General features: G+C 38.9%; 1 protein-coding gene and 1 non-coding gene across 7 annotated transcripts in view; both read left to right on the plus strand.

Moving 5' to 3' along the window:
- The window catches only part of DIS3L2 (DIS3 like 3'-5' exoribonuclease 2), a 348,816-nt gene that overhangs the window by 82,292 nt on the left and 238,682 nt on the right, over positions 1-27,842 (plus strand). The window lies entirely within an intron of this gene.
- LOC113598407 (small nucleolar RNA U3) lies at positions 5,916-6,137 on the plus strand. The gene has a single exon (XR_003419062.1). It is a non-coding gene; the product is annotated as a small nucleolar RNA U3 (small nucleolar RNA).

The following is a 27,842-nucleotide window of genomic DNA, read 5'->3' on the forward strand; positions in this document are numbered from 1 at the left end:
AGTTTGGGGGTATAAAAGGCAAGGAAATTATGTTTTAAGGAAATGTACTGGCATTCGTGTGATAATTTTTAGAAACCATACGGTGTTTATCATTATTAGTAGTGTTGTGATACTGTTGCTTGCTACTGCTCTTTAGTTTTTATTTTAAAAATTTCAATAGATATATCTTATCCCATGTTTTATGGAAACAAGTAATGATTTAGGGCATATGCATAACTATATTATAAATTTAGGCAACTAGGGAAAGGGACATTGTAGATTTGGAAAATTACAGGTATTTTAGTGTTTTGGAGCTTGAAATGTAAGATAGGGATTTAATGTGGCAGGAGACGAGGCCAGGCTAATAGATGATGGGTGGGTGGGGTCACATCATGAAATGTCTTTATGCTAGTAAAGGAGTTCAGCTGTGATCATACAGGCATTAGGGAACTGGAAGGAGGTTAAGACAGGGTAGTGATTCAAGAATAAAAGACACAGGGATAGCAGATGTGAGAAAAACTTAAATTACAGTACCTTAGGCTGGGTTTCCCAGAGGCGGAGCCTGAGGTTTCTGGTCCTCATAGTCTGTCTTTGTGAGAGATTTCCGAAATACATCAAATTACTTAAAACTTAATTAGTAAAGACACAGATCAAAAGTTACCATTTGAGAACAAGTTACTGAGAATGAACTAGATTGAGTACTCGAAGAGGTTGGGTTTGGATGGTAAGAGAGTGAAGTGAGGGGAACCTGGGTGGCTCAGTTGGTTGGGCATCCAACTTCAGCTCAGGTCATGGTCTTGTGGTTCATGAGTTTGAGCCCCGCATCGGGCTCTGTGCTGACAGCTCAGAGCCTGGAGCCTGCTTCAGATTCTGTGTCTCCCTCTCTGTTCCTCCCTTGCTCACACTCTGTCTCTCTCTCTCTCTCTCAAAAATAAAGGTTACAAAAATTAAAAAAGAATGAAGTGATAACACAGCACACAGAATGGAGGTGGAGACAGGGACCTGCTCTCTAGAAAACCAGATCAGGTTTTAGGAGCAAATGCACTGGGGACAGTTGGCCAGGAGAAGGGAGACGTCCCGATGGTGACTTTTTTGGTAGCATTCTAGAACTGGAGTTAGCAAACTTTTGTCAAAGCCAGATAGTAAATGTTATAGGCTTTACTGACCATAAGTTTCCGTCACAACCTCCGAACTCTGCCTCTGTAGCCTGGAAACAGCTATATTCCAGTAAAACTTCATGTACAAAAACAGCTGGGTTTGGCCTATGAGCAGTAGTTTGTGGAGCCCAGTTCTAGAGGCCTGGTTAGGCCTCACGAAGGCCCTTGCCCCGCCTGACCTAGCAAGCACTATAGGACTCAACACAGGCCCCTCGTTCTTAGCCTTAAACAGCATGACATCGGTGTTGCGAAAGGTCTTCCAATTTTGACTCCATCTCAATAATTGGAGCTTTTAGTTCTTGAGTGTTTTGTTTTTTAAGCAGAAAATTCTAAAGAGTCTTTATCTCCATGGGTTCTGGGAAGTTAGTTGACTGGATTATGTGATTTGTTTTTTTAGAGTTATTCTAATAATATGGTGGTTTTTTTTTTTTAAGTTTATTTATTTATTTTCAGAGAGATAGAGACAGTGCACGTGAGGGAGGGGCAGAGAGAGAGAGGGACAGAGAGAATACCAAGCAGGCTTTGAGCTGCCAGTGCAGAGCCCGGTGCAGGGCTTGAACTCACGAAACCATGAGATTATGACCTGAGCTGAAACCAAGAATCAGATGCTTAACTGACTGAGCCACCCAGGTCCCCCCTCCATCAAGGTTTTGTTGAGTGCTTGCTGTGAGTCAGGCAACACGCTATACCTTAGGAACATGGTATGGAATAAGATAGGCAGGATCTGGTTCTAAACCGCATAACATAGAAAGTGACTTGAGTGCCTGTGTTTTCAGTTCTTCCAAAGGTGGTACTTAAATAGTGCCATTCTAGATTCAAAGTAGAGAAGCTTCTTTGTTACGCATAGTGGGTGCCTTAGTGTACAAGGGCTTGATTTCCTTGAGGAACCCAGGCTGAGACTGTCTGTCAAGTGGAGCGATACAGAGCGGTGAGTGCAGCCGTGGAGTCCTAGAGCACTGTGCAACACCCTGCTAGCCTGCCGAGTCTCAAAGAGTGTTTTGGGAAAGAAATTTCTGGAGGAGATGAAGTCTGAATGTAAAGTAAGTTTGAACTAGAGGCTTGATGGAAGGGAGAGCCTGGCCTGCTCTAAATCCTGAAAGTTGTTTATTACAGTGGGAATGGAGGCTGTGAGGGGAAGAGGGATGGCTGGAGATGAGTCCTTGTCAACCATGTCAGAGGTTCCTGCTCATTGGGTGCAGAGACCAGTCGTAGAGGTGAGTACGCACATCTTGCTGTGTGAAGCCAAGACGAGCCTGGGTACTGTTGGAATCCTTGGTGCACAGTCACTTCTTTTTCTGTAACCATCGGAGTGAGGTCTCATTGTTTGTAATGTGCTACAATGGAGTATCTTCAGTCTGTAAAGACCGTAGTCTCAGATCCTTTGGGATAAGACGTAGTTGGCTTTTGACGTTGAGGAGCTTGGGCCTTGCAGCCCCTGGGTATATTGGCTCTGGGCCGTCTGCCTGTCCTCTGCAGTACGTACCTGGTGTTGGATGTGGTATTCCTTCCTGATCCCTGCAGCTCAAAGTGTGTTACGTACCAGCAGCATCGCAGAATCTCAGGCTGTACCCCAAGGCCCACTGAATAAGACTGTTTTTGTTTTTAGTTCTTTTTTAATTTGAGTATAATTAACATACAGTGATATGTTAGTTTCAGGTGTACAATATAATGACTCAAATATTCTGTATATTTCTCGGTGCTCATCCAGATAACTGTACTCTTAATCCCTTTATCCATTTCATCCATCCTCTCACCCGCCTCCCTTCTGGCAGCCACCAGTGTGAATAGTATGTGTTTTAACAGGATCCCCAAGTGATTTGTATGAACTTTAAATTTTGAGAAGCACTGATGGTGGATAATTAAATAATTAACTTTTCTTTCTTTTAAAATAAAAACTACTAAAGCATTGTAGAGAAAGGAGGAAGGTGTATATGACATTACTATATTATAGCTAGTCCTGGGGAAGAGTTGTGGGTGCAGTGTGACTTGTTGGGTCTTCAGAGATTTGTGGGAGTAATGATTTCCTTATTTTAGCAGAATTAGATTCTGACCACCTCCCCCCTGATCAAAGACACACACACACACACACACACACACACACACACACACACACACACACACATACTTCCTTTCTCCGTTTAGCTAGCAAAGAAGGACTGAGAGATTATTCTTATAGGTGTATTTGGAAAAAAATTTACTAATTAGTTTATTGAAAAAAGATTTCAATCTTTAAAAAAAATTTTTTTTAATGTTTATTTTTGAGAGAGAGAGTGCAAGCAGGGGAGGGGCAGAAAGAGAGGGAGAAACAGAATCTGCCACAGGCTCCAGGCTCTGAGCTGTCAGTACAGAGCCTGATGTGCCGCTTGAACTCATGGACTGTGAGATCATGACCTGAGCCGAAGTCGGGGACTTAGCCGACTAAGCCACCCAGGCGCCCTGATTTCAATCTTTATCATAAGTTGTTTTTATTCCAATCAATAAGTGTCATGTAATCCACCTCCTTTCCCATTTTTAGAAGATTTGTTTTAGGAGATGATTTTTATATTAGGTTCAAATAATCATGTCATTTCTATTAATCTCCAGTTTCAAATTTTTTTTCCTGAGAAATTACCTCTTAGAATGTGTTTCATACATGTTTGTTATGACCTAGGTTTTCTATTTCTTTTTTCCTAACCCACTGTTTGAGGCCTGCTTTTCGTAGTTTGCAACATGTTACAGTCTTTTTGCAAAAGTAAACTTAGAGTATGTTGAAAAGTTATTTCAGTTTTCAAAATTTTGTTTGAAACAGTCCACAGTATGAAAAACCTTCTAATAATGTGATCATTATTCCTTTTCCTTTTCCCCTATGCTATTCTGTCATATGCTATTGCATCAGATGAGATTTTAAAGAAAAAGCATAATATAGCTGGAAGGGTAAAGAGCTAGAAGAAGAAAATCTAAACAAAGGGAGTCTGAAACTGTTCAAATATCTATGTTTGGAGTTTATCAAAAGGATATATTGTTCTTTAATAAATAGGGTACCCACATTATAAAAATGATTTATTATTTATATTGGAATTATCTTTTCATTCTGACATTTACTTTGGTAAGAGAGGTTAGATTATGCTAAAAATGATTAGAGTAATGATTTTATTGAGATAAAATCCTCATTTTAATCATTTTATTTTTGTTTACTTTTAAAACCACTTTATTTATTTTTTTAATATGAAATTTATTGTCAAATTGGTTTCCATACAACACCCAGTGCTCATCCCAACAGGTGCCCTTCTCGATACCGATCACCCACCCCCCATCAACCCTCAGTTTGTTCTCAGTTTTTAAGAGTCTCTTATGTTTTGGCTCCCTCCCTCTCTAACCTCTTTTTATTTTTTTTCCCCTTCCCCTCCCCGATGGTCTTCTGTTAAGTTTCTCAGGATCCACGTAAGAGTGAAAACCTATGGTATCTGTCTTTCTCTGTATGACTTTTCCTTTTCCCCTATGCTATTGGACTTATTTCACTTAGCGTAACATTCTCCAGTCCCATCCATGTTGCTACAAAAGGCCATATTTCATTCTTTCTCATTCCCACGTAGTATTCCATTGTGTATATAAACCACAATTTCTTTATCCATTCATCAGTTGATGGACATTTAGGCTCTTTCCATAGTTTGGCTATTGTTGAAAGTGCTGCTATAGACATTGGGGTACAGGTGCCCCTGTGCATCAGCATTCCTGTATCCCTTGGGTAAATTCCTAGCAGTGCTACTGCTGGGTCATGGGGTAGATCTATTTTTAATTTTTTGAGGAACCTCCACACTGTTTTCTAGAGCGGCTACATCAGTTTGCATTCCCACCAATAGTGCATGAGGGTTCCTGTTTCTCCACATCCTCGCCAGCATCTATAGTCTCCTGATTTGTTCATTTTGGCCACTCTGACTGGCATGAGGTGGTATCTGAATGTGGTTAAAACCACTTTAAAGAGTGCAATCTAGTGATTTAAAGTCACAGTGTTGTATCACCACTGTCTAATTCCAGAACATTTTAATCATCCCTCAAAGAAACTTTATCCTCATTAAACATTCACTTCCCATCCTCTTCCCTCCCAGACCCTGGGAACCACTAGTCTTCTTTCTGTCTCCATAGATGACTCTGTTCTGGACAGTTCATATAAATGGAATCATACAGTATTTCTCTTTTGTGCTTGGGTTCTTTACTTAGCATGTCTTCAATATTCATCCATGTTAGAGCATTTATCAATTCTTTATTCGTTTTTATGTCTGAATAATATGCCACTGTACAAATGTGCCACATTTTATCTTTTCATCAGTTCATGGACATTTGGATTGCTTACACTTTTTGGCTATTATGAATAATGCTGCTATGAACATTCATGAACAAGTTTTTGTGTGAATCCATGTTTCAGTTCTTTTGGTTGTATACCTAAGAGTAGAATTATTGGGTCATCTGGGGACTCCATGTTTAGTAAAAATTGATTTTTGTAACGTATCACTAAAATATACTGTCCCTAAACTTTTTCGGTTCAAAAGGAATTAGTCTTGTGAATATATACACAATTTTGGCCCTGAAATGTCCTGTGTTCTTTGGTATTTCGTCCATTGTATGAGCAGTATATGATGTCTGTTGCTTCTGTTCCTTTTCACACGCAGGTCATTATTTTGGGCATTTCAAAATGGTACCCCTCAGTCATCTAGCCTGTGGATTGCTGACCCTTTGCTTTATTGTTTTGTGAGTTACTTCCGGAGCATCAAAAGTTCCCTTTTATAAAATGTTGTATGTGGGAAGACTATGCTTTCAGTAGCAGTTCGGTCCTAGAGAAGTTTCTCTGAACGTGTCGAGCACCTGAAACCACGAGGATTAGGTGCAGCGCCCTCTCCTGAGCCTGCCGCTGGCTCTGGGTGTTGCTTCTGGAGCTGTTGCCATTGATTATCCTTTTTCTCTCCCTGATGACTGTTTTTCTCTTCCTTTGGGAGAGTGAGAGGGAAGAGTTGCCATCTGAGTGGGAAAAAATGAAAAAAAAAGGTTGCAGGCAGTTACTGAGTTGTATATGCCCAGGTTGTTTTTGTTTGTTATTGAAGGAGGTTATTTATTATTGTTTTTGTTGTTGAGAAAGCATGTTGTTGAATGTCACATGGGCAGTACATTTACTTCATTACCTAATGTAAGTCCTATTGTCCTCTTAGCGTTTTGTGTCTTTGTTACCTGCTTTTCAAAATGCCTTTATACAATGAATGTACAATAATCATATTATGTGTGTATGATTTAGTATTATGATCTTTTATTTACTATAAATATTATCTTCATTTATTACTAAGATTTCTAAACACAAGTTAATGCACTCAGAAAGTGATTGAATAAATCATCACTTTTAAGTACTGCCTAATGTTTCATTGGGTGGATATTTTTTATTTTTAATAGCTTTCCTATGTTATAGGGCATTTTAACTATTTATAATTTTTTTGTTATTTAAATAATGTTGTGGAGGGGCGTCTGGGTGGCTCAGTCGGTTGAGCATCCAACTTCAGCTCAGGTCATGATCTCACTGTTTGTGAGTTTGAGCCTCATGTTGGGCTTTGTGCTGACGGCTCAGAGCCTGGAGCCTGGAACCTGCTTTGGATTCTGTGTCTCCCACTCTCTCTGCCCCTCCCCTGCTCATAGTCTGTGTCTCTCTCTCTCTCTCAAAAGCAAATAAACATTAAAAATTTTCTTTAAATAAAAAATAAATAATACTGTGGAGAACATCTTCAAATACATAACTTTTATTTCTTAGGGTTGTTTCCTTATTTTTTTTTTAAATGTTTATTTTTGAGAGAGAGACGCACACAGAGTATGAGCAGGGGAGGGGCAGAGAGAGAGGGAGACACAGAATCCGAAGCAGGCTCCCGGCTGTCAGCACAGAGCCTGACACAGGGCTTGCACCCACAAACCACGAGATCATGACCTGAGCTGAAGTCGGACACTTAACCGACTGAGCCACCCAGGTACCCCTGTTTCCCTTTTTTTTTAATGTTTATTTTATTTATTTATTTTTTTAGAGAGAGAGAGTGTGTGTGAGTGAGCAGGGTAGGGGCAGAGAGAGAGGAAGAGAGAGAATCCCAAGCAGTCTCTGTGCCATCAGCAGAGAGCCCCACATGGGGCTAGATTTCACAAACCATGAGATCATGACCTGAGCCAAAATCAAGAGTCAGATGCTTAACCGACTGAGCCAGCCAGGCTCCCTTCTTAGTATTGTATCCTTAAGTTTAAATTCTCAGAGTACAATTTATTGTACAATTGTACAATTTATTGGGTCAGAAGATGAGAAAAATTCTTCAAATGGTATCTGTGAACTACTGGGTCATACTCCTCCTAAATAATTAAGCCCAATCAATAAAAGACTTTGAATTATTTCTTTAGTTTTTACCTTTTGTTTTCCATCCATCCTTTGATATTGTTGATATTTCAAATGTTGGTTTGATCATCTTAAATGTTAGCTGTTTCTCCTACGTGTGTTATCTCTATGTTTGGCACTTTGTGTTGGACATGATTTCAGTTCTCTGGTAGATACAGAAGCATAAGGCTGAATCTGTACTCCAAAGTCAGGCACAGGGGTGTATTTTTCTAAGTGTACAGATCCCTGTTTTGTGCATACTTTTCTATTCTTCTGTTTTACTCCTCTTTCTAAGGAAAAGAAAGTCTTTTTAAAAAATTTTTAACATTTATTTATTACTTCTTAGAGACAGAGCATGAGCAGGGGAGGGGCAGAGAGAGAGAAAGAGAGACACAGAATTGGAAACAGGCTCCAGGCTCCGAGCTGTCAGCACAGAGCCTGAAGCAGGACTCGAACTTGCAAACTGGTGAGATCATGACCTGAGCCAAAGTTGGACACTTAACCAATTGAGCCACCCAGGCGCTCTATTCTTCTTTCTTTATAGCCAAACTTTTTTGGACCCACTGCCTATTTCTTGATAGTGATCTAGATTCTTCAGTTTGGCTTCCAACCCACCATTCTACTAAAGTTGTTGTTTTCAGGGGTGCCTGGATGTCTCCGTTGGTTAAGCGTCTGACTCTTGATCTTGGCTCAGGTCATGATCTCACAGTTTATGAGACTGAGTCCTGTGTCAGGCTCTGCGCTGACAGTGTGGAGCCTGTTTGGGATTCTCTCTCCCTCTCTCTCTGTCTGCCCCTCCCCTGCTTGCTCTCTCTTGCAAAATAAATAAACTAAAAAAAAAAAAAAAATTAAACTTGTTCCTTTCATGGTCATCATTAATTTCCTATCCATTTTCATCAGTCATTTTCTTTTCATTTTCCTTGAGCTTCTACAGTGATTTAAGACCATTGATTTCCATCCACTTTGTGACCATGCCCCAGTTCTGTGGTCCAGTTCTGTTTCTCTCCTTGGTTTGTTCTTTCTTAGTTGATTTCTCTTTCCTCCACCTAGTTGTAGACCTTTCCCAATTTCCCGTCCTGAGCCATCTTTTCTTTTTTTATACACTTTCCCAAAGAGGCCTCTGTGCACATTCAGAGTTTAAACTGGCACTTCTCTTTGGGTGATTTCCACCTTCTGTTCATTTACCCAGCATTTTTTCATTGGCCACTTTGTGCCTGGGGCCCAGGGGAGTGAAGATGAACACAGTTTGACCACCCAAGATCAGATCTGTAAACAGAGCCGCCATGTGCTACCTGATACATTCCTTACAGAGATTTGAAGACACATGCCAGAGCTCAGAGGAGGGTAGAAGACAGCTGTGCCTAAGGGAACTGATGTAAATTTCTTCAACTGGATGACGTTTGAATTTCAGTTTGAGAGAAGAGTTTGTCAAATGAAGATTCAGGGGAGGGGAGAATATTTTAGGCAAAAGAACTATATATTATAAGCATGTCTCCTCCCAAGTTTAAGCTGGTGAGGGCAAAAGCGGTGTCTTATTTATGTTTATGTTCATGGCATCTGAGAAAGAACATGAGCTTTTCAAGTCAGATTGGGGTCCACATTCTAGACCCTTTATTTAGGGGCTCTGAGGTTTAGGAGACTTGTATGTAAATGGAAGGAAGTTTTTGGTCAGGATTAATGAGCTACAATCACCCAAAATATTGTCTGGAATGGGTGCTTTTAAAGTGTGAATTTCATTCTTTTGTTTTCCTGTCCTTGCTTTTAGTGGCCATAATTGACATGCAGTAGTTGGGGAATAAATCTTTGTTGAAGCATTTTGTGGTTTCCAAACAACGTAAGAAAAATGATCTTTTGATGTGAACTCTCATGAGTAAAAAGCATGGGGTGAATTTACTAAACTTAGTAGTCTTTCAAAGCAAAAATTTATTTTCTTAAGAACTAACTTTAATTGGAAGAGAAAAGACAGCGTTGGATCAAGTCAGGTTTGCTGGATGTTTGCACATGGGAGCTTGGTATATCAAAGGTGGACGGTGTTGATTATAAATGTCTTATGTAATGTTTCTTGATTAATATTTACAGATTTCTTAAAATTTGCCTTCATCTTCATTTCCTTTGGTTTTAAATAAGTATGGTTGTAGATTTCAATTGTTCCAGAATTGTCTGTTTTTTCCTAGAGGCCCCAGATGCTATAGCTGCCCTGTTTTTCAGTTAATATTAGCTTAGGCTAGAGTCTTTTAGCTCTTTGTTGCCAATTGCATTCGTATTCCTTTGTGTGACATAAAGGCCTTCCATGACCTGCCCTTTGCCCTCTCCGGCAACCTTCAGTGTAACCTTAGCCTGGGCGCCCCAGAAGGGAGGTCTTTGAATAGGCACCATACAGCTACAAGTCTACATTTTCTTTTCACACACATTGTTTCCTTTGCTTCCAGTTCTCTGCTTGTATCTCTTTTTTTCTCCCTTACACAGGTCATTGCCACTGGGAAGGCTTTCCTTTATATCTCCACAATTGTTACTCGAGGTTGCTGTTTTGCTTAATTGAAAAACCTGCAGATAGATGCCTCTCACCCATGTTGTAGAGCCCTATCTTATTATTTCTGTTCACATACCAGTAGTATTTGATGTTTTTTTCTGGGCATTATTTGTGTTGCTTCTTACCAGTGACTCCTGCTATATGATGTTAAAAATGGCAACTAGCATTTCTTGAGTACCTATTCTGTGACAGGCACTCTTTTCGGGCCTGTGCAAATACTGCATATTGCCCGTGTGGATTACTTTGCAAGGTGGACTGAACTGTATTACTTCTTTTTCATTGTTCATGTACTCATTTCTAAATAGACCAGAGAATATTTATTTAATTCGTGAGGGGCAAAGTCTGGCAACAGATGAAAAGTCAGTCCCTAAATCATAAAATCCTTGAATTTGGGTTTTTGTTTATACTTCCATCTTTCAACGTACTTCTATTAAGGCTGTATGGAACTAAGAAAACATATTAGTGTCAGTTTTATGACTAAATTATTTAAAAATAGTTTAAAATATAGTTTTAATAATAAACTAAAGCAAAGAAAGTACTATGTCAGTTTTCTCTTAATTCATTGATGTGATGATTTATTTAGCAAATATTATTTTGGACATCTGTGGTACACCAAATAAGGGAATACTGTATCCTGAATATAACAGACAGTGTGGTGCCCTCATTGAACATACAGAGAGTTTAGATCATCTGTTAGGCCTGAATGGATTCAGGAAGTCTTATTTTCAAAACCTGTTTTTGTTTCTTTGTTTAGAACCATAAGGAATATCTTAACATTTGGAAACTAACAAATGCAAAAGCCAGAGTGCTTTTTAACTTTTTCTAATTTGAAAGGAAAATTCTCTTCTTCTGGCAGAAAATAAGTCATCTCCTTAGCTAAGTTCCTTTGGAGAAAGATACTTGCAGTGTTATTTTTGTCTTAGAATTAATAAATTAAATGACTTTCCTAAACTCATTCATTTTACAGTTATTTGACGCTTTTTTGATGTCCAAAATTGACTAAAGAATGAATCGCTGTTCACTTCATTTCCCGTTCTTCCATTTTGCCTTTGAAGCTTTCCACTGATAGCTGTTAGTTCTTAGAAACAGCATTGGGGCAGGGCATTGCTCCCTTCCTCACTCCCTGTTCTCTAGGCCATCATCTTAAATCTCTAATGTGGGTCGAGACAGAGAATGCACACATGTGCCTATATGCATTGCAGGGAAGGTTTTTCAGGGACTTGGAAGGGGCCTGCAAATAGAGGGCCCAGGATTGGTAGAGGAAAAAAATCCAAGAAAGGTAAAATTCATATAAACATGTATATGGAAGACCATCTGTAATATGGAAACTGCCCAAGTACATTTCATAAGTAGCATGAACTCTTGCTAATTATTGAATTATAGTACATTTATTGTATTTTGTATCCCACAGTAAAAGTGTTTGGTTGACGGTATGTACTTAAAAAAAGCAGAAAATCCATCCTCAGATCTTCTCAGCTTCTAATTGCATCAGCATGATCTGTTCCCATTCTATCTGCTAAAAGAAAAGTGAATCTTCTTTGGAAGGAGGGAATATCTTCTAGAGCTCTTACAGTTTGCATTGACGTTATCTAGCATTTAATAAAAAATTATCATGTATGACAAATGATCAAAAACCTAGAGAAAAAAACCAATAGAAACACGCAGGTAATTTAGATTTTGGTGTAGTAGGAAACTGATTCTAGAAGACTGAGCCAGAGCGCCTGGATGGCTCAGTTAACGTGTCCAGTTCTTGATTTTGGCTCAGGTCATGATCTCACGGTTCATGAGTTTGAGCTTCACATTGGGCTCTGTGCTGGCAGCATGGAAGATGCTTGGTATTCTCTATTTCCCTCTCTCTCTGCTTCTCTCTCTCTCTCAAAAATAAATAAACTTAAAAAAAAAAAAAAAACAACTGAGCCAATATGTTCAAGAGAATAGATGACAAGATGGAGAATTTCACCAGAGAACTGTTACCTATAGAAAGATAATGGATAGGAATTTTAGAACTGAAAAATAATAGAGACTGATTTATTCAGTATATATGATTTGCTAAATTTAGATACCACAGAAGAGAGGATTAGTAGACTGGAAAATAGTTCAGTAAAACAGACTGAGGCATGGAGAAAATAGAAGAAAATACAGGAATGAGGATAAAACACGTATTACACACGAAGGAAACACCTTACATTTAATTTGAGCTAAAGAGAAAAGGAACGAGAGAATGAGACTCAAATAGTATTTTAAGAGATAACAGCCAAGAATTTCCCAAACTGTATAAAAGATGTCAGTCCACAGATTTGAGAAACTCAAGAAAGCTCAAACAGGATTAATGCACAACAGATCATATGTAGGCATACTCTAGTAAAACTTACAAAAACCAAAGAGAAAACTCTTGACAAGAGATAGGAAAAAAAGATTTCTTCAAAGGAACAACAGCTGACTTTTCAAATGAATCTGATGGAAGCCATGATAGAATGATATCTTTTAAAGTACAGAAAGAAGATAACTGCTGACCTAGGTATCTGTCTATACCCAGTGAAAGTATTTTTCAAAAGTTAAGGCCAAATTTAGATGTAATAGGCAAATTTCTTGAAATACACAGCAAAATGTTCAGAAGAAGAAATAGGAAATCTGAATAATTTTTTATCTAGTAAAGAAATTGAATCTTTAATTTAGGTGTTTTATTTTATTTTATTTTTATTTTTATTTTTACTTTTATTCTTATTTTTATTTTTATTTTTATTTTTTTTAGCAAGGAAAACTCTAGGGTCAAATGGCTTTACAGGTGAATGCTTTCAGATATTTAAGAAAGTAAAATAGCACCAATCTTACAAAACTATTTAGAGAATAGAAAACTGTTTTATGAGGACTGCATATCCTAGCTATTAAATCTGACAAAGACAATGTCATATAAGAAAATTACAGGAACATTTCTCTCATGAACAGAGATGCAGTTATTCTAAATAAATGATAGGCAATTGAATCCATAGATATATAGAAACAATAATAATATTAGAGGGGCACCTGGTTGGCTCAGTAGGTTAAGCATCCAATTCTTGATTTTGGCTCAGGTCATGGTCTCACAGTTTGTAAGATTGAGCCCTGTATCAGGCTGCATGCTGGCAGTTTGGAGCCTGCTTGGGATTCTCTCTCTCTCTCTCTCTCTCTCTCTCTCTCTCTCTCTCTCTCTTCCTCTCTCCCTCTCCTGCTTGCACTCTCTCTCACCCTCAGACTTAAACAAAAAACTGTTAGAAACAAATGGGATTTATCCCAGGAATGCAACATTGACTTACTATTCAAAACTCTGTTAATAGGGAAGGTGATAGTCCAAGGATACAAAATTTCTATTACGTAAGATAAGTTCTGGAGATTGGCTGTACAGCATAGTACCTGTAGCTAACAGTGCTCTATAGTATACTTTAAATTTGCTAAGAGGATTGATCTTATGTTAAGTGTTCTTAGCACACAAATAAAGTAAAATAAAGAAGGTGGGAGAAAACCTGGAGTATGTCTATGACCTTGATGGTAGTGGTCACGGTTTCATGGATATGTACTTATCCCCTAAATCATTGAGTTATATATGTTGAATATGTACAGCTTTTTACATGTTAGTTGTATATCAGTAAAGTGGTTAAAATGGTTAAAAACTCAATATAATGAACCACATTCACAGAATAAAGGAAAAAAATTATATGATCACTTCAGTTTTTGCAGAAAAGTATTTGGTAAAATTCAGTACCCACTTCTGTTAAAAATTTTCAGCAGACTAGTAGGAGGAGAAAGAAACCTCCTTAATCTCATAAAGGCTTTTTACAAAAACAAAAACAAAAACAAAAACAAAAAAAAACCCCAAAAAACCCCTACAAAACATCACAATTAATGTTGAAACGGTGAAAGCTCTTCTTTCTATACTGAGAATAAAACAAAGACTCTGACTATCACCACTTCTATTCCACATTGTACCAGAGGTCATAGTCAGTAATAAAGCATAGAAAAAAGGTGGAAAGATTGGGATAGGGAGACAGTGGGCTTTATTTATGTTCAGATTACTTGACTGGATACATGGAAAATCCCAAGGAAAGAGGTTGCTACATACAAAGTCAACCTCCAAAAATTATTTGAATTCTTAGAATCAGCAACAAACCAATGGTAATTTAAAAATGGTACCCTTCATATTAGCATAGGAAAACAGGTACCTTAGGATAAGGATGGTGGAAGATGTTCAAGAAAGACTACATTAAAGACTACGTTGATAGAAACTAAAGATGCTCTAACTAAATGTTCATGACCTGTAAGACTCAGGATGGTGAAAATGTTAAATCTTTAAATTGATCTATAGATTCAACACGGTCCCAGCAAGCATTTTCATATGTGGCAACTGGTTCTTAGTATAGATACTATTAACCAAGGTAATTTTGACGAACAAAGCTGGAGTTCTTATGCTACCCAACTAAATTGCAAAGGACTGACAATGCTGAGAATTGGTGAGGGTGGAGGAAGTGGAACTCTCGTACTCTGCCCGTGGGAATGTCGGTCAGAGTAGCCACTTTAGAGAACTGTGTGGCATCGTCTGCTAAAGCTGCAGATGCCCTATGACCCAGAAGTGCCATTCCTAGGTATATGCTCAACAGAAATGGGTTCATTTGTGCACATGTTCAAGAATCTTTAAAGCAACATAATTTACATAGCCCAGACTAGAAGCCACCCAAATCTTCATCAGTAGTGGTATGGTTGAATCCATTGTGGTATGTGTGTAGTGTAGATTATATAACTGGAAGAATGGATGAGCTACAGTTGTGTGCAACCATTTAGTATGAATCCCACAAATTTTGAACCAAAGAAGCTTAACACGAAAGAATTTTTATGGTATTATTCTTATAAACATATACAATTTGTTTTAAAGGTTTTGTTAGGATGTTTGTCTTTGTAGGCAGAATTCTAAGAGGGCTCTCAAGAGCCCTCCTCTGATATACATACCACATATGATCCTCTCTCCTTGGGTATGCATGGGGCCTGTGAATATGACGGGATATCACTCCAATGAGTAAATTACATTATTTGGCAAAGGTAAAGGAATTTTTGCAGATGTTATTAAAGTCTCTGAACAATTGATTTTGAGTTAACCAAAAGGGAAATTATCCTTATAGGCCTGACCTCGTCAGGTGAGCCATTTAAAAGAAGATCTGGATGTCAGAGATACTCGCCTGCTGGCCTTAAAGAAGCAAGCTGCCATGAGTTCTACAGTTGCAAGTAAATGAATTTTGCCAGCAATGAAGGACTCAAGCTTATAAGAGCACTTTGATCCTTAAACCATAGGTTTTGACAGCAGCCCCAGGCAACACCTTGATGGCAGCCTTGTGAGGTCCTTTAGCACTGGGCCCAGGTAGACCATGCCTCTGGATACCTGACCCCAGGAACTTGTATCTGGTTTTAGGCTGCTAACTTTGTGGTAAGGTTTCAGGCAGCATACACTGAAACATTATTCATCTTTGTGCTAGTTACATGGGTGTCTGTGTTTACTGTATAAAATTTTATCATATGTATACATTTATGATTTAGGTACTTTTCTGTATATGTATAAAAATGTGTTCAATAAAAGTGTTCATTTTAAAACAAAAAAAATTAATAGTTTTCTCTGCATTGTCTTTGGTACACAAATATAATCAAGTAATTATGTTTTAATTGTACTGGTCCAATTGAACACAAGAAAATTTGGTCATGAAATTAACTTAAATATTCCTTTCCGTTAACGAACTCACCTTCTGTCCTTCCTCTCTTTTATTTTATTTTATTTTATTTTATTTTATTTTATTTTTTTAAATATATGAAATTTATTGTCAAATTAGTTTCCATACAACACCCAGTGCTCATCCCAAAAGATGCCCTCTTCAATACCCATCACCCACCCTCCCCTCCCTCCCACCCCCCATCAGCCCTCAGTTTGTTCTCATTTTTAAAGAGTCTCTTATGCTTTGGCTCTCTCCCTCTCTAACCTCTCTCTCTCTTTTTTTTTTCCTTCCCCTCCCCCATGGGTTCCTGTTAATTTCTCAGGATCCAAATAAGAGTGAAAACATATGGTATCTGTCTTTCTCTGTATGGCTTATTTCACTTAGCATCACACTCTCCAGTTCTGTCCACGTTGCTACAAAGGGCCATATTTCATTCTTTCTCATTGCCACATAGTACTCCATTGTGTATATAAACCACAATTTCTTTATCCATTCATCAGTTGATGGACATTTAGGCTCTTTCGATAATTTGGCTATTGTTGAGAGTGCTGCTATAAACATTGGGGTACAAGTGCCCCTATGCATCAGCACTCCTGTATCCCTTGGGTAAATTCCTAGCAGTGCTACTGCTGGGTCATAGGGTAGGTCTATTTTTAATTTTTTGAGGAACCTCCACACTGTTTTCCAGAGTGGCTGCACCAGTTTGCATTCCCACCAACAGTGTCCTTCCTCTCTTATTGCTGTCACTTATTTACACTTTTTCCCCAGTCATTTCTGAGTGCCACATGCTTAAAGCTGGAGATGTAATGTTTTTCCAGTCTAATTTCTTATTTTTCCCCCATGTTTTGAAATTCGAGGTATATGAAATAATGGACATGTAGCATTATATCAGTCTCAGGTGTTCAACATGATTTGCTATTGTATGTATTGTGAAATCATTGTTGCAAAAAATCTAGCTAACATCCATCACCTTACATAGTCACGCACAACATTTTTTTCTTCTAAAGAGGACTTAAAATTTATTTCTAGTAACTTTTGAATATGCAATACAGTATTATTAACTATAGTCACCATGCTGTATGTTATATCCCCATGACTTACTTATTTTATTACTGGAGGTTTGTACATTTGACCCTTCACCCATTTTGCTCACCCCCAACCTTCACCTCTAACAGCCACCAATCTGGTCTCTATGAGCTCAATGTGTGTGTGTGTGTGTGTGTGTGTGTGTGTGTGTGTGTGTTTAAATTCCACATACAGTGGCACCTGGGTGGCCCAGTCGGTTAGGCATCTGACTCTTGATTTCGGCTCAGCTCATGATCTTATGGTTCGTGGGATCGAGCCCCGTGTTGGGCTCTGCACTTACAGTGTGGAGCCTGCTTGGGATTCTTTCTCTGTCTCTCTCTCTCCTTCTGCATCATCCACTGCTTGCATGCACACTGTCTCTCTCCCACTGTCTCCTTCTCAAAATAAATAAATGTTAAAAAAAATAAATTCCACATATAAGTAAGATCATATGGTCTTTGTCTTTTTCTGCCTGACTTTTTTTACTTAACAATCCTCTTAGGGTCCAACTATGTTGTTGTAAATAGTAAGATTTCCTTCTTTTTTATTTATTTTTTTAACATTTATTCATTTATGAGAGATAGAGATAGAGCGCAAGCAGCGGTGGGGCAGAGAGAGAGGGAGACACGGAATCCAAAGCAGGCTCCAGGCTCTGAGCTGTCAGCACAGAGCCCCATGTGGGGCTCAAAGTCACAAACTGTGAGATCATGACCTGAGGCAAAGTTGGATCCTTAACAGCCTGAGCCACCCAGGTACTCCTTCTTTTTTATGGTTGGCTAGTATTCCATTGTATGTGTCTGATCTTCATTCATTCATTCACCCATATTCACTTAGGTTGTTCTGATGGCCTTGGCTGTTATAACGATGGCCTTGGCTGTTATAAATAATGCTGCAGTGAACATGGGAGTGCATATATCTTATCAAATTTATGCTTTTGTCTTTGGATAAATTTAATTTCCACAGTGGCTGCACCAGTTTGTATTCCTAATAACAGTGCACAAGGGTTCCCTTTTCTCCACATCCTCACCAACACTTATTATTTCTTGTCTTTTTTATAATAACTATTCTAACAGGTTTCAGGTGATTATCTCATTATGGTTTTGATTTACATTTCCCTGATGATTAATGATGTTGAGTATCTTTTGTTATGTGTCAGTTGGCCATCTGTATGTCTTCCTTGAAAAAATGTCTATTTAGATCCTCTGCCTGTTTTTTAATTGGATTGTTTGGTGTTTTTTTGTTGTTATTGCTATTGAGTTATATGAATTATTCATATATTTTGAATATTAATCCCTTCTCAGGTGTGTGATTTGCATATATTTTCTCCCATTCAGTAGGTTGCCTTTTCATTTTGTTGGCAATCTCCTTTCCCATGCAGAAGCTTTTTTAGTTTGGTGTAGTCCCACTTTATTTTTGCTTTTGTTGTTTTAGGTTTTGGAGTCATATCCAAAAAATCATCGCAATGACTTATGCCAAGGAGCTTACCACCTATGTTTTCTTCTAGGAGTTTTATGGTTTGAGGCCTTATATTCAAGTCTTTAATCCATTTTGAGTTAATTTTTGTGTATGGTGTAAGAGAGTAGTCTAGTTTCATTCTTTTGCATGTGGCTGTTCAGTTTTCCCAGCATCATTAATTGAAGAAACCGTCCTTTTCCCTGTGTATATTCTTGGCTTCTTTGTCATAAATTAATTGACTGCATATTTGTGAGTTTATTTCCAGGCTGTATGATCTGTTCCATTGATCTGTGTGTCTGTTGTTTTTTTTTAATTGATGTACAGTTGATATATTATTTTCAGATGGACAACATAGTGATTTGACAATTATATACAGTATGAAATGGTCACCATAATAAGTGTAGTTACCATCTGTCACCACTCAGTTATTACAATATTTTTGACTGTACATCCCAGTCTGTACTTTTTATCTGTGTGACTTATTTTATAACTGGAAGTTTGTACCTCTAAATCCCCTTCACCTGTTTCACCTATAGATGCCCCTGCCCACCTCCCTTCTGGCAACCACTAGTTTGTTCTCTGTATTTATGAATCTGTTTCTCTTTTTGTTGTTTGTTTGTTCATTTCTTTTGTTTTTTGGATTCCACATATAAGTGAAGTCGTATGGTATTTGTCTTTCTCTGACTTATTTCACTTGGCATAACAGACTTTAGGTCTATCCGTGTTGTTGCGAGTGGCAAGACTCCATTTATGTGTCTGTTTTTATGTCAATACCGTACTGCTTTGATGACTGTTGTTTCAAAATCAGGGAGCATGATGCCTCCAGCTTTGTTCTTTCTCAAGATTGCTTTGGCTGTTTAGGGTTTTTCTAGTTCCATTCACATTTTAGGATTGGTAGTTCTATTTCTGTGAAAATAGACCTTTTGGAATCCAGAGGGTATAAGTGCATGTTGTTGAGTTGTTACGTTGTGGATGAAGTTTGGGTTGGGATGAAGGGTATTGAGAGTAGGTGACTTTCTCTGGCTCTGATTAGAGTTACAGGATGATATTGAGGTAGTAGGAGGTGCAGGGGAGAAATTAATTTAATTACAAATGTCTACTGCACCTGTCTTTATGCTGTGCCCTGGGATGTCCTTGTCACACATCTTCTTTGATTTGAGTATCTATTTCCCAGAAAAGGCTTCCTCCTGTTTCAGATTTTCTAAGGCTTACTGTGGTGTACAGCCTTCCTCTTCCCTGAGTTGATATGAAGTTAGATAATGTTCTTACTTTTCCTGCATGTGGAAACAGGACCTGGACTCCATCTGTGTATTATGGGTGAATGGATGTAAAGCCAGTTTGAAATCAATCACCGATCACAAATATCCTTTGGGGTAAAGTATCCCCAAATTGAAATGCTGACTAAATGGTTCAAGAAAGCATTTGCAAAATTAAATGTAATAGTTACGGCAGGTAAATGCGTGTAAATGTGTTTGATCCATAAAACATTTTCATTCGTGCCTGTTTTTTGAAATAGCTTTATAGCTTAAGACTTTTTCTGTTTTACTTCTGCGATCCTGAGTTCATAGTATTGTATTTTGGAAAAGTTAGAAATATTAAATAGTGCTTCTAGGGTAAAGCATCTGTCAGTATTTCCATTATAAAATACAATTTTAAAGGGTTTAGAAGTCAGCTGTAAAAATTTGTTCTTGGCTGATACTTTGTATACAAAAATTTCTGCCCAGGATCATTTTCAGAAGAATTTTTTAGTGGCATAAACTGTGAGGTTATATGGCTGAACTAGCTTACATTGAACTCATTTTTTATGCTTCTATCAGGGTAGGGGAAAGATGACAGCTTTTAAAATGATTCAAATAAAACAATATGAAAATTGTATTTCTCCAGCCTTGTGCTCCTAGAAAATTATTGGTTAAAAAAAAATGGTACTCTACCATCAGAAGACTCACCACTGGCTTAAGTATCAAAAATAATACCACCAAACCCAGCATAAGCCTGAAATTTAAATGACTTCAGAATAACTCTGTGTGTGTGTGGGGGGGGGTGGTTCAAGTCTTCTTTTAAATTCTAGTTAGTTAATATATAGTGTAATATTGGTTTCAGGAGTAGAAGTTAGTGATTCATCACTTGCATATACCACACCCAGTGCACATCACAACATGTGCCTTCCTTAATACCCATCCCCCATTTAGCCCATCTCCCTGCCCCCCTCCCTCCATCAACTCTCAGTTTGTTCTCTATAGCTAAGAGTCTCTTATGGTTTGCCTCCTTCTCTTTTCTCTCCCTCCCACCCACCCTTCTCCTATGTTCATCTGTTTTGTTTCTTTAGAATAACCCTTTTAAGACCAGATTTTAGCATCTGATTGTGAAAGCAGTATCTGAGGCTGCTCATTCTGTAACCCCAAAGAGATTCTTTTGGGCCCCTCTTGTTGAAATACAGCTGTTCGTTACCTGGGCTTAGCTGTCTGTAAAGCAAGGAAGGAAGTGCTAACGGGAAAGCAAAGACATGTTTCTTGCATGACTGGAGACCTGCCCAGTGAAGCTGGAGAGCTTCTTGTTAAGGTAACTTTGTTCCTAAAGCTTTGGGCAGGTCTTCGCTTGAAAAGAAGATCCACCACAATGTAGATTAGTGCCTTGCTCTTTTATGTTATTGTGAACACACATGTACACACAGTTCTGTACTTTACAGCTTGTGGCCAGGGTTCTTTTATATTCTTCTCTACTTCTTCAAAGTTAAATTTCATACACAGATTACCTCCAGGGATAATTTTATATGCGGCAACCAGACGGGTCTCAGAGTTCACAACAGCTTCCTGTGTTGTGTCAGCTTCTGAACCATAGAAGGGTAGTTCATGTGCACAGAGCCCACAGGGGATATTTGAGGTCTTGTCGGTTTGAAATGAAACAAGACTTTATGTGAAATATAAATTGGAAATTACATTGGGTTATGTACCGTTGTTCAGGAATATAGTTTCCATGGTAGGGAAGGAACTACTTCATTAGTGAAAGATCCCCCCACTCCCCATTGTAAAGTAATGCTGATGCTGTAGGCCATACTTAGGGCCAACCAAAGTAAACAACACCAAGAGCAACCTTTTAGTTTTTGCTCTTAAAGAAAACAACTTCCTTAGACAAGTCTGTTTTTAAAGTCATGTCAGCGTCCATTCAAAGATCTTAGGGAAATTTTCTTTAGATTCTCAGAGTCTTCTCATCCACCTTCTGGGCACTCTCGCTCTGGGTGTGCAGAGATAGAAGAATGCCCGCCTTGGTTTCAGGAATTGAGACATGTTGCTTCCTCTGGAGTCATCTTTGCTGAGAAGCCACTTCTCTGTCCTTGGCTGGTCCAGTTTTATTATAGGGCGAGACAGGCACTCATGCTGTCATGACCTGCTGGTGTGGAAGGGACACTGGATGTCTTAGATGAACAGAAGGGCACTACCATACTATCGAGCAAGTGTTTGAATTCACAATTCCTGAAAAGTGTGGCTATGGAGATGCTCTTTGGGAAAGAGCGGATTATGTAATTTCCCAGAGGAATAATCTGTCATTATCACTATTTTCTTCCAGTTGCTCCAGATTTGGCCAGCAGAAGCCCCCCAAGTTGGCTCCTGTGTCATGTTGACATGTTCTCATTCCTTCTTTGAACACTTCTTTGTTTTCTGGAGATGTTCCAGCCTCATCTTTCCCTGCTTGTTGTTTTCTAAGAAGCCCTCATTCCTTGTAGTAGAGAAATCCAGATGCTCCCAACCTCTCTCAGTGAACAGAACTAGGAAATATACGTATGTGTATATACTCCTTCCTTCCAGTCCGTCTGTCTGTCTGCCTACCTGCCTACCTACCTATCTTGAAAACTGAGTTCACACTGATAGCTCCAACACCACAGGGTTCATTCTAGTTTCCTCCTTTCTGTAGTTGTGACTCCTTCTCATAGGGAGAAACATGCTTCTTGTCCACGTTGTATTTACTTTGTCACTCATCCTCTTTGTAACCAGTATGCTGATATTACTGGCCTGCTATTCCATTAGGTCATCCTTCTTGCTTAGGCTTCAATTCCTCTTGAGCTCCTGCCTCCTCCTCACTCAGGCCCTGATTCTCCACTGTTTTACCGCATTATTTTTGAGCGTGAGTCCTTAGAAAGATGGGAGTTCTCGCTTTTCTACATGGAGTCCCATAGCCAGTCGATCAGTGGCAGCTCCACTTGTGTTTAGCGTGTTACGTCATTTTATATTGATATCTGTCTTGATGACTGTGTTTCTTTTTCTAAAGTGTCATGTAGAGAAAAAAGAAAGTCTGCATTTGTTCTTATACTCAAGTGCATTCCAGGGGACATCTGGATGACAGTCATGCCTCTCTCTGGCAAGAAAGCTGAGTCTTCCTTGTGGATTTTGTGTAGAGGTGAAAGTGGTGGGGGGCTCTTCAGAAGCTTCCAGCCCCAATCACACTTGTCTACTTGTTGTTCCTCAAACATGCCTACTTCCCGGGACTTTTTCCATGCCATCTTTTCATCAGTGTCATCCTTTTGACCCGTCTTGTTACCACTATCTTTCATATGCCCTTCGTTGGTCATCTCAGCAGGAAGCCGTCATTCCTTTCATTGCCCAGAGCTTATGCCCTTTGAATGATGTTTGCTTTTGGTTAAAGATATTTGGGGATGTGCCTTGTGGGTCCTACTTATTTCTGGGTATCAGTAGCCTGGTACTAGTGATGGTATTTTTGAGTGTTTTATGAAACTATTAAGTGTCACCTCATTGTAAGGAGGGGTTGTTTAATGCCTAACAGATGCCTTTCAACATTATAAGATTTTGATAAATGTTTATTGGATTTCAAATTTTGGCAGAATGAAAAATATTTGGTATCATCATTTGATAATCTTGGCCCATACTTTCCATGTTTTAGTTGGATTTTTGCTCCCCTGTGTGTATAGATGCTGAACTTATTTGGATTGGGTACAAAAGAGATTTATTTGATTCACATATTTACATACAGTAAAAATCTCTCATTTTAGCATTTGGTTCTATGAATTTTAAAAGCTCTATAGATTTGTGTAACCTCTACCACAGTCAGGACAGAAAACAGTCCCATCATACCCCAGGTTCCCTTGCTTCCCTTTTTAGTCTGCACTTCCTTTCACCCCTCAGCCCTTGCCAGTCACTAATTTGTCTTATGTCCCTATGGGTTTGCCTTTTGTAGAATGTTATATAAATGGAATTATTTTGAGTCTGGCCTTTTTCTGTTAGCATCCTGCATGTGAGATCCGTCCATGTTGTTTATGTTGTGGACTAGGACTCCACCAAATAGATGTTCCAGAGTTTGTTTATCCTTCCACCAGTTGAAGAACATTTGGATTGTTTTCATTTTTTTTGACCTTTAATAATACAACTTCTATGACCACTGCTGTACCTGTCTTCGTATGGACATATGTTTTTATTCCTCTTGGTTAAATAGCCATAAGTGGAATTGCTGGGTCATATAGTAGGCATCTGTTTATAAGAACCCATGAAGCTATTTTCCGGGGTAGTTGTACCATATTTTACTTCCATTAAAAATGTATGAGAGAGTCAGTTTCTCCATATCCTTACCAGGACATGGTAGTATAATTTTAAACCATTATAGTAGTTGTATAGGAATATTCACTTTTGGTTGTGGTGGTGGTTTGCTCTTTTTTTTTTTAAGTTTATTTTTTTTGAGAGATAGAAAACGAGTGTGTGGGGGGGCAGAGTCGGGTGGCAGAGGGTGGGGGGAGAGAATCCCAACCAAGTTCCGTGCCACCAGCACAGAGCCCTACGTGGGGCTCAGACCCGTGAACCATGAGATCATGACCTTAACTGACTGAACCACCCAGGTGCCCCTGTTTGCTGTCTTTTGTTTTGCATTTCCCTGATGACAAAATGATGCTGAACATTTTTTTGGTGTGTGCTCACTAGCCATTCATATATATGTGTGTGTGTGTGTGTGTGTGTGTGTGTGTGTGTGTATACACACACACATATATATATATAATCTTTTCTGAAGTGTCTATGCAAGTCTTTTACCCATTTTTTGTATTGGCTTGTTTTTGTATTAATGAATTATAAGACTTATTTATGTAATGTGGATGAAAGTTCTTTGATATACATTTCATATGTATGTGTTGTTTATACATACAACTACATATATATATTTTTCTAGTTGTTTTACACTTATTTGTTAAAATACCTATAATTGAGGATTTGTTTATTTCTCCTTTACTTTTGTCAGTTTTTGCTTCATCAGGCTTGAGATATTTTTATTAGGTGCATATATATTATATATTACATCTTACTAATGCATTGACTCTTTTTTTAACTTATTTTTTTAATGTTTTATTTACTTTTGAGAGAGCATAAGCAGTGGAGGGACAGAGAGAGAGAGGGGAACAGAGGATCTGAAGCGGGCTGGGCGCTGACAGCAGTGAGTTCAGTGTGGGGCTTGAACTCACAAACTGCGATATCACGACCTGAGCCAAAATTGGACACTCAATCAACTGAGCCACTCAGGTGGCACTTTCACTCTTTTATTAACACAAAATATTCCTCTTTGACCTCTGTAATACTTAAAAAAAAATTGAATCTGATGTTAATATAGCTATTCCAGATTTATGAGCATGTTTTCAAAGATTGAAAATGATGGAGAATATTGAATGCTGATATTAGAAAGATTTATCATAGAGAGGGGGTGAGGAATGAAATGGAGGTGGGTATTACCAAGTAGGCAAAGCCCTCAAGGCAAGAAATAGTATCCAGAGCTAGATCACTCTATCTGTGGCTTCAGGTATAAAGAAGGAAGGAGAATTGCAGGTACAAGTAGAGTTTTAGAGTTGGCCATAACTTAAATTTATTTTAAAAGTCTAGTAATAGGTAGAGAGTTTATAGTGTGCCCGCAGCCACTAATCAAAGAAATGTGGTTTCAGTTTTCATTATCAATATATGAAGGTGGTTGTTCAGATGTTCGTTGGTTGACTTTTCAGATGATTGTGGTTCATCTAATAGTAAATTGTCTGTAGGATCATCATTAGGCTCTTGGATTGTACCCCTTACGTTACTCTTCTGAATCTTCCTTGTCTTGCTGAAAAACTTTCATCATATACTGTGTGGTTTTCTGAAATGGCCTGCGAATTGAGCTTATTTTTCAGCAAGGGCCAGGATATTAAAGTATGTCAAAGATGTGAAATCCACTTGGCTGGAGATTGGTGTGATATGAAGGAATCTGAGGTCAGATACTGCAGCTGTCTCTATACATGTAAAAACTTTAAATACAAATAATCTTTATTTGACATGTGCTCTACATTCTTGACCATGTTGTTTAAACTTTTTAGGGTATTTTCTTTCCTGAGTTATGTTACATCCCTACTTTGATTTCACATCAAAAATGGTTATGATTCTAAAAGAGGAATGATCTTTGATTCAGGGAAACAGTTGGAAATTATATCAGTAGGCTTCTGTGAATAAATACAGATAATTGTCTTTAAAATTTTTTTTTTCAACGTTTATTTATTTTGGGGACAGAGAGAGACAGAGCATGAACCGGGGAGGGGCAGAGAGAGAGGGAGACACAGAATCGGAAACAGGCTCCAGGCTCTGAGCCATCAGCCCAGAGCCTGACACGGGGCTCGAACCCACGGACCGCGAGATCGTGACCTGGCTGAAGTCGGACGCTTAACCGACTGCGCCACCCAGGCGCCCCCAGATAATTGTCTTTAAAAAGAGTCATACTTTGAGCATTTCTAAGGATACTGTGGCTTTGTTTTTTCTAAGGATTGAAAAATTGGTCACATTCCTCACATACAGGGATGTATCAGTCTAGCTCACCTCCTTGCCCTAGTGATTGACTCACGAATGGACATGCGACCCAAATCAACCCCAGCAGAGTAATCCTGGGACTTTTTTTGCAGAGCACCTGCATAAGGATTTCTCCCTTCCTCCCCACCCCCCAACCCCGGGGGTCTCTAAGAGGATAGGATATAATTGTGAAGCTATTGGAATCCTTACACTGTGAGAAGGAGGCTGCCCTGGTAATAGAGCTAATATTGACGGAGTCTGAGCTGAGACACATATACCCATTCTCTCTCTGTCTCTCTCTCTCCCTCTCTCTTGCTCTGTCACAAATACCAGATGAGCCTTTCAATCTGATTAGGTAGACTCGATAATTTAAAAGAGCCAATTTAAAATTGTTTTTTCTTTTTTTTTAAATATTTATTTATTTTTGAGACAGAGACAGAGCATGAACAGGGAGGGGCAGAGAGAGAGGGAGACACAGAATCCAAAACAGGCTCCAGGCTCCAAGCTGTCAGCACAGAGCCCGATACGGGGCTCGAACCCACGAACCGTGAGATCATGACCTGAGCCGAAGTCGAACGCTTAACCAACTGAGCCACCCAGGTGCCCCTCAAATTGTTTTTTCTGTCTCTTGCAGCTAATCTAGTCATTATTAATGCATTGAATATGTTTTTGACACTTAAAAATACAGTGAAGATTAAGATTCAAAAGAAAGCAACCACTATGTACAGAGTTACTTCTACATGTATACTTTCTTTTACTAAATCTCTGTGATTATCTCTTCCTTCCATGGACTCTGTTGTTGGAAAGTCTTTCATCCAGTTCTTCTATCTCTCTCAAGAACTCTTCCCTAGGGTCCGTTTCCCAGATTTGCTTCTATCCAGCTTCTTGCCTGGCTTTTCTTTATTTGTTCCTGAGCTTCAGAACTTGATGTGATTTTCTGCCAAAATCTATTGCCTATCTCTTTGCTCGTTTCTGGCATCAAAACATTTAATACCTTGCTTATTGAGATTACCCCAGTTGGATTCTGCTGTGTTTTATGACCTATGCCTCCTTTAAGGCGAAGCATAATTGTTTCTTCCTCTCCTGGGTGACTAGGTGCAGAGGCTTGGTTATACCAGAGTTAGGCAGTGGTTGGTTAGTTGCTTGTGGTGGCCATGCAGAAGAGGAGAGAGGGTACATGTTACAGGACACCCATAGTTCTGTTTCAAGTCCCCTGATCTTTTAGGAGCAGTGTCCAAAGACTCTAACCCCTGACTTGTTAGACCTTTGCACCCTTCCTTTCCTGCAGTCCAAGCCTGGTCTGCACAGCCTGATCTGTTCCTTGCCAGATCCAGATCATTTCTGCAAGAGCCCCTTTTGCTTCTTTACTTAAAATATTTCAAACAAGGGGCGCCTGGGTGGCGCAGTCGGTTAAGCGTCCGACTTCAGCTCAGGTCACGATCTCGCGGTCCGTGAGTTCGAGCCCCACGTCAGGCTCTGGGCTGATGGCTCAGAGCCTGGAGCCTGTTTCCGATTCTGTGTCTCCCTCTCTCTCTGCCCCTCCCCGGTTCATGCTCTGTCTCTCTCTGTCCCAAAAATAAATAAACGTTGAAAAAAAAAATTAAAAAAAATATTTCAAACAAAATTGAATCATTTTTAAAGGGAGTTATATAGTTTTCCTTACTGCAGTCACAGATAAATAAAAAGAGGGAGACAGATCCTACTGTTCTAAGTTGCTTGAAATCTGTTTTTGAGTTGGTGTGATCTAAGGAAAGAGTTTGCAGTGGC

Source organism: Acinonyx jubatus, chromosome C1 (assembly GCF_027475565.1).
Source record: "Acinonyx jubatus isolate Ajub_Pintada_27869175 chromosome C1, VMU_Ajub_asm_v1.0, whole genome shotgun sequence".
NCBI classification, from domain to species: Eukaryota; Metazoa; Chordata; class Mammalia; order Carnivora; family Felidae; genus Acinonyx; species Acinonyx jubatus.